The sequence below is a fragment of the Lichenostomus cassidix genome, chromosome 13, assembly GCF_008360975.1.
Source record: "Lichenostomus cassidix isolate B80296 chromosome 13, HeHo_3.0, whole genome shotgun sequence".
Lineage (NCBI taxonomy): Eukaryota > Metazoa > Chordata > Aves > Passeriformes > Meliphagidae > Lichenostomus > Lichenostomus cassidix.
In genome coordinates this window covers 2505298-2512521 of record NC_139494.1, presented here as the reverse complement: position 1 = coordinate 2512521, position 7224 = coordinate 2505298, and the positions used below count along the sequence as shown (strand labels likewise).

At 51.6% G+C, this 7224-nt stretch overlaps 1 protein-coding gene and 2 pseudogenes across 9 annotated transcripts in view; all 3 read left to right on the top strand.

Annotated features, from left to right (window-relative positions):
* The window catches only part of LOC146431057 (protocadherin gamma-B5 pseudogene), a 4951-nt pseudogene extending 3008 nt beyond the window's left edge, over positions 1 to 1943 (top strand).
* The window catches only part of LOC146431052 (protocadherin gamma-C3-like), a 216829-nt gene that overhangs the window by 77199 nt on the left and 132406 nt on the right, over positions 1 to 7224 (top strand). The window lies entirely within an intron of this gene.
* Positions 1255 to 4538, top strand: LOC146431056 (protocadherin gamma-A2 pseudogene; annotated as a pseudogene).

The window sequence follows — 7224 nt, the reverse complement described above, 5'->3', positions numbered from 1 at the left end:
TGCGACAAGCCGAGCCCAAGTGATACCGCCATTGTGGGAGAACAGCCCGCCGACCCCGACGCAGTTCAGGTCTGTAAGTCCGCTGTGGCTGCGGTTTTACTGGAGGGTTTTACTTACCCTGACTCTGTTCAGGGGGATGTGGTGAAGCTGTATGACAGATTTGGAGAAAAAGGATTGACACTTGGGTTTGGGCATTTTTCCTTCCTAATCGATTTCTCCGGATATAATGTGTTTGGATGGTGGTGGATGGCTGGACACAAACCCTCGCGTTAATTCTTCTTTTTGACTACTCTACTCTTTAAGCAAAACAAGAGTGTGATTACATGAATGTAGAATGACAGGTAATCCACCACTTGTGAAAGACGAGAGTGTCGCCCATTGTGTGGGAGATGCTGGTACAGAAATGGTAGAATGTTAACAGTAGTGGTAGAGGTTAGCTATTTTTAAGCGTTTTTCCACCCTGCGTGGTTCTTTAATATTTTTTTACATTCCTGATCCTTCTTTCATTCACAAGTGAAGGTGTAGAATTGGCTCAAGAAAGGAAAAAAATATAGAGCTAGTTTTCCTATGCGTTTTGCAGAAAGAGAAGGTATCTGGTACTTACTTAAATTGTCCTTGGGGGTTTTTTTCAGTACTTATTAGGTCGGTTTTTACAAGGATACACCGGGGAGATGTGGAAAACTTTTATCAAACGTGATAGAGACCCGCCAAATGACGTTTTAAATACTTAAATCAAGTCCGTTTGTGCTTTTATCCGTGGTCCCCATCGTTTAGGGTGTGCAGTTCTTCTCCTACTGTTCTGCAGTATTTTGTTGAAAATATGATGTAACAACGTGAATAAGAAACAGAATAGTACTCTACTGACAAGCTTGTATTCCTTACTCCTTGGGTTTTGAGAAAATGAAAGCCCTTACTTGTGGCTACAGAATGATTTACTTAGATTTTCATGTGTATTAACTTGAATTATTCTGGCCAGATTCACTGCAGATACTTCTGATTCCGGATTAGTTGTAGTACTGTCAGCAAAGAGTGCTCCAGTGACCTACAGTCCGAAATCGGGGGATGGGAGGTGATGATCTTTGAGTAGCCAGGGGTTCTCCTCCTGTCCTCTGTTTCCATGAATAGGGAGACATCCCAGAGCACCTGGCAGGTGCCTGAGTAATCAAACTTCACGGCAGTTGTAAGGGACTGTGTTACACCCCACCTTTTTTCACCTTTCAATGCCTCTTCTTATTCAGTCGTGGTGCGGTAGTTAATTTAGACTGCCTTCTGTATATGAACTGAGAAATTTAAAGCGAAGTTCCAGCCGCTTGGGTTAATGAGCCTGATATCTCCTCTACTCCTGTTTAAAGAGTTGAGTGTTTGATTATCGTGTTGTGTATCCCTGAGACTCTTTTGTTTTGCTATCTTCGTACTAGTCATTCAAGAACCTCTTTTGTTTTGCTATCGTCATACCAGTCATTCAAGCAGCACGGCTTCAACTCGTGTTTTTAAACTAAAAGCATAGGACTACGAGTATTCTACACAAGAAAATCAGACAACATAATTTACTTTACCTATATCCCCGGTATCCAATAATTTTTTTCTGTGAAGTAGAAACACCCCGCTAACGAGACACATTTGCTGTCCTCCCGGTCTTGAGGAGGTCGTGCATAAAAGAAGAAATCGGCTGGAGAAAAGCAGGAGGTGTCTGCGGCGAATGTGTCGTTCCCGCCCAGCTGTCCGTTGGCAAGGCAGCTCTCGGCAGCGCTCGGTGCCTGCAGTGCCGGGAAGAGGCTGCGGGCGCCGCTGTTGACCGAGAGGAGCGAGAGGAAGATCGGAGCGCTGCAGCCCCGCCCGCTGCGGAACGGCTCGATCGCAGACTCCCTAGGCTTAGCGACCGAGCGGTCTGCGATCGCCCTCGCTGTGCGGAGCCGTGCAGCGGAGAGGCAGCGGTGCTGTAAAAGGCGAGAGGAGAGGGAGCGCGATCAGCGGAGTGACCGCCGGGCAGAGGCAGACGGTGTTGCAGTGCCGGCTGTGCCACGGCGGCAATGTGTGCGGCGAGGAGGCGCTGGGGCCAGCGGCAGCGAGCTCTGCTCTGGGCCGTCCTGCTGGCGGCGTGGGAGGCGGCATGGGGGCAGCTGCGGTACTCGGTGCCCGAGGAGATGCCCAAGGGCTCGTTCGTGGGTGACGTGGCCAAGGACCTGGGGCTGCAGCCCAGCATGATAGAGACCCGAGACCGCGGAATCCACATTGTGGAAAGAGGTAGGACTCCATACTTCTCTCTGCACGGGAAGACGGGACATTTAGTGATGGCGGAGAGAATCGACAGAGAGCAGCTGTGCCGACTGGTGGAGAAATGCGTGCTGCGCTGTGAGCTGATAGTGGAGGGTGAGATGCAAGTTTACAGAATCGAAGTAGAAATCACGGATATTAACGACAACACACCCAGTTTCCCAGAGGCAGAAATTGAATTGAGACTGAGCGAAACGACAGCCCCAGGGTCGCGGTTTCCACTTGCCAGGGCTCGTGACCCCGATAAGGCACCGAATTCCCTGCAGAGCTACGAGCTGAGCGGCGACGAGCACTTCTCGCTGGCTGTGCAGTCAGGCCCCGGAGGCGATCAGCGTCCCGAGCTGGTGCTGGCCAAGGCGCTGGACCGGGAGGAGGCGGCGTTTCACGAGCTGGTGCTGAGGGCGAGTGATGGCGGCGATCCGGCGCTGACGGGCACGGCTCGGATTCGTGTGACAGTGGTGGATGCGAACGACAACGCGCCCGTGTTCAGCCAGTCGGAGTACACTGTGCGTGTGCCCGAGGACGTGCCTGTGGGCTCCACCCTCATCACCGTCACGGCCACGGATGCTGACGAGGGGCTGTACGGGCACGTGAAGTACACCTTGAAGAAAGGGACCGACACGGCATCGGGTATTTTCCATCTGGATTCTGAAACAGGAGCGATCAAGCTGTTGAGGATGCTGGATTTCGAGGAAGAAAGTTCGTACGAATTGGAGGTGCAGGCACATGATAGTGGAGCCCTTTTCGACACTGCCAAAGTCGCAATCACCGTGACAGACGTCAACGACAATGCCCCCAAACTGACAGTATCATCAAAGCTGAACGAGATCTCGGAGGACGCCCAGCCGGGAACTGTGGTAGCCCTTCTGCATGTGCAGGACCGGGACTCGGGGGCCAATGGCGAGGTGCGCTGCTCGCTCGACGGGGGCGTCCCTTTCCGATTAGAGAAATCCTTTGAGGATTACTACCAGGTGGTGACAGCGAAAGAGCTGGACCGAGAGCAGGTGTCGGAGTACAACGTGACGGTGCGGGCGGCCGACGGCGGGTCGCCGCCGCTGCAGAGCAGCGCCGTGCTGTCGCTGCGGGTGCTGGACGTGAACGACAACGCGCCGGTGTTCGCGCAGGAGAGCTACAGCGCGCGTGTGGCGGAGAACAACGCGGCGGGCGCGCTGGTGCTGACGGTGCTTGCGACGGACGCGGACTGGGGGCAGAACGCGCGCGTGCGCTGCCGGCTGTGGGAGGGGCGGGTGCGGGGCGCGCCGCTGTCGTCGTACGTGTCGGTGCAGGCGGAGACGGGCGCGCTGTACGCGCTGCGCTCGTTCGACTACGAGGAGGTGCGCGAGCTGGGGCTGTGGGTGCGTGCGGAGGACGGCGGCGCGCCGGCGCTGAGCAGCAACGTGTCGGTGCGGCTGCTGATCGTGGACGAGAACGACAACGCGCCGCAGGTGCTGTACCCGCCGCCGCCTCCGCCGGCGCGGGCGGGGTCGGTGTCGGGCGCGGCGTGGTCGGGCGTGGAGCTGGCGCCGCGCTCGTCGGAGCCCGGCGCGCTGGTGGCCAAGGTGGTGGCGGTGGACGCGGACGCGGGTCAGAACGCGTGGCTGTCGTACGAGCTGGCCAAGGCGACGGAGCCGGGGCTGTTCCGCGTGGGGCTGCACAGCGGCGAGGTGCGCACGGCGCGCTTCCCGCTGGCCCGCGACGCGGCGCGCCAGAGCCTGGTGGTGGTGGTGAAGGACCACGGGCGGCCGGCGCTGTCGGCCACGGCCACGCTCACCGTGGTGCTGGCCGAGAGCGTGGCCGAGCTGCTGGCCGAGCTGGGCAGCGCGGCCGAGGCGGCGGCGCCGGGCGAGCCGGCCGGCAGCCTGACGCGCTGGCTCGTGCTGGCCGTGGCCGCCGTCTCGTGCCTCTTCCTGGCCTTCCTGCTGCTGCTGCTGGCGCTGCGCCTGCGCCGCTGGCGTCGCCAGCAGCTGCTGGCTGCCAGCAGCGGCGCCTTGCGCGGCGTGCCGGTCTCGCACTTCGTGGGCATCGACGGCGTGCGCGCCTTCCTGCAGTCCTACTCGCACGAGGTGTCGCTCACGGCCGACTCGCGCAAGAGCCAGCTGCGCTTCTCGGGCGCCAGCAGCTGCGACACCCTGCCGGTCCCTGCCCGGCCGCCTCCCGACGAGCCCGCGCCGCTGCTCGGGGTCGAGGATCCTCCCGTGTCCCTCCCCGCGGATCCCACTCTTCCCTCGGTGAGTTCCCCATGCCAGAAGGCAAAATTTCTTTGAGCGACGCGCTGGTTCATCTTGGTATGGCGTTCTGGACATGTGCTCCGTTAGTGGAGAAGACAGAAGGGAGCCTGCTGCCTAGTGGCTTGTCGTTCTTTGTGCTCATCGATTTTTATCTGCCGCCAGGTCCTTTCTCGTTTGTCCCCTTACCTATACAATAGAGTTTTCCTTTTATTCTTAGCTCTTCTGAATTGATGTATTGCATTGTTAGGTTAGAGAAATTTGTGTTACTAGGAGAATCAGGTGTCTTCCCGATAGCACATGTGCTAGAGTGGTGTGAATTTCTTTTGCATGAAATCAAAACTCATCTCATCTCATCCCTGAGTTTTCTTCACTGTAAGCCAGTGGGCAGAAACCGTCTTTGCATTCATCCACGTTCTGGTCTTTGTGCACCTTCTGGAGGAATGTTTGTGGCTGAGTATGAAGGGCCACTGGAGGAAATAGCAGAGAAATTTCCCAGATTCCTTCTCTTTTACGTTTGTTTTTTTAAAAGAACTGCATATGCCTTAGCTTGAAAATACTTTTTATGGCAAGAGCCATACTAGGGCAGAAGGGGACAGATTCAGGTTACAGGTGGTGAGGTGAGGAGGGGGAGAATGTCCCTGTGGAGATTTTCACCAGCTTAGTCTGTCCTAGAGCACTGCTCCTTTTTGCCTTTAAGACGTTTAAAGTTTTTTCACAGTTCTCTAATGACCAAACAGGTGCATCATCCACCTTCATTACACAGATGTAAAGATAGCTGTGTGAAGTCCGTGGTGTGATGGTGATGCATGTTGACGAGAATAGTCTAGGCCAGAACATGGCTTCCATCTTCTTAAAGACTCTTAACTAGACAACATTAGTCCAGCTGTATTGGGAGTCCTTGGAGGTTCTTCCTGTGTATTTGCAGGTTATTGTGATGTTTCTAACTGATAGCTTAATTATGCATTTATGGCAAGTGCCATAATGTGAGCTTTGGGAAGAGCTGTGAAAGACGAAAATTATGTCTCTTCCTCAAGCACCATAATCTAGAAGAGTTGTTTCTGATCTCTTATTTTCTGCATATGATAAGGACTTGTTTTGTTTCTTCTTATAAGCTAAAGGTAAAATGAGTCAGAAAATGTCTTATTCTTGATATCACGCTGCTCAGTCTGACTGGCCAAATTGTGGGTTAATCAGCCTGCTTTCTTGTACTATGATATTTCCTGTGAATGCCAGTTACTGAGCTTTATTGTACAGTGTATGTCAAGGTCTGAGACTAATGGATCTTCCAAGTTGCACAATATGCTGAATTAGGATGACGGGGTGTCTGAGCTGCTACTTTGATGACTGAGTTTTTATCAGATGTGCATATTGTTTAATCAGTTCAGGACATTTAAAATTTTTGGCATAGCATGATGAGCAGAGACATCTCTTTGCACCTATGGATGTTGTGATCCTTGTTCTCAGTAAGAAGAAGTTGTGTGTGCTACTTGTCTCTCATGGTGTCTTATGGAGACAGAGCAAGTGAAAACCTTTGCTCTGGTATAATTAGAAATGAGTGAAATATGTAAAGATGATGTAAAAGTTCACTTTGTCTTAGTTGTTATATGAGGCCTACAGTAATGGTTCTGTGCATTTTCTTTTTTTTATTATTGTCCAGAGAAATTACAATGGGGAACAGTGGTTGTGGTCTTTGGTGTGAGCTTCTGAGTGAATGTTCTGTTGAGTTTTTACCACCTATAAACTCTTCTTGACTACCTACTACTGAAATGTTAAGGTATTAAAGCTTGCTGAGAGAGGCACCTCCCCTTCCTAGGAAATGTACATGGCCTGATCATGGGGCACATTCCAATTTTTTTTTTTCTCTATGCATCTGGGGATTTGGATACATGTTTTTGTAAATTATGAAGGTCAGAGAACACCACACAAGTTATGAAGAGCTGGAGATAAGCATCCTGGGATCTGTGTGTGAAGGTCTGTTGAAAGACACAAGGAATATGGTTTACCCTTTTCCCTGATCAGTGCCCAGTTGTAGTATCATGCAATGTGAGTTTCATCATCCCAAAATGTTTATCTAGATGAGAACTTATTCCAGCTGTGTGGGGAGCCCTGGGAGGTTCTCCCTATGTGTTTCCATCTTTTCATCAATTCTTATCTAACACCTTAAATAAGTACTTATAACTAATACCATAATGGAAGATGTGGGAAGATCAAACACTTCACTTACTACCTAATAAATACTGGAATTATGTAGCTAGTCTAGGTGCCATAATCTAGAAGAGTTTGCTATGATCCCTTCCACTGTCCATGTGTTAACTTGTTGCTTGATCTAACGAGCTAAAGGTGGGCCTTTGTCTGTGAGGCTGTGTGGAAGATCACATCTGTTATTCTGACTGCCCTGTACATGCTTTTTCTCTTCACTGATCTAAAGAAAAAGACTTTCATAGATGTCTTTACTCAAAACATCACTTTAAGAAATACTCTTTCTTGTCAAATACTCATGCTGGGAGGTCAGTGCAAGATCAGTGAGAGACTGGCCTCAAAGCAGGAAAAGAAGGGATTGCATGCTCTACCTGGCTCAGTGTGCTTTCATAGCATTCCCAGTGCCAAAGCCAGTGTGACTTATGCCATTCCCTATTTTTCAGTATCCCAAATGGATAGAGCCTTAGATGAATTTGTCTGCAAACATACCCATGGAATTGGATGCTTCAGAGATTCTGTGTGT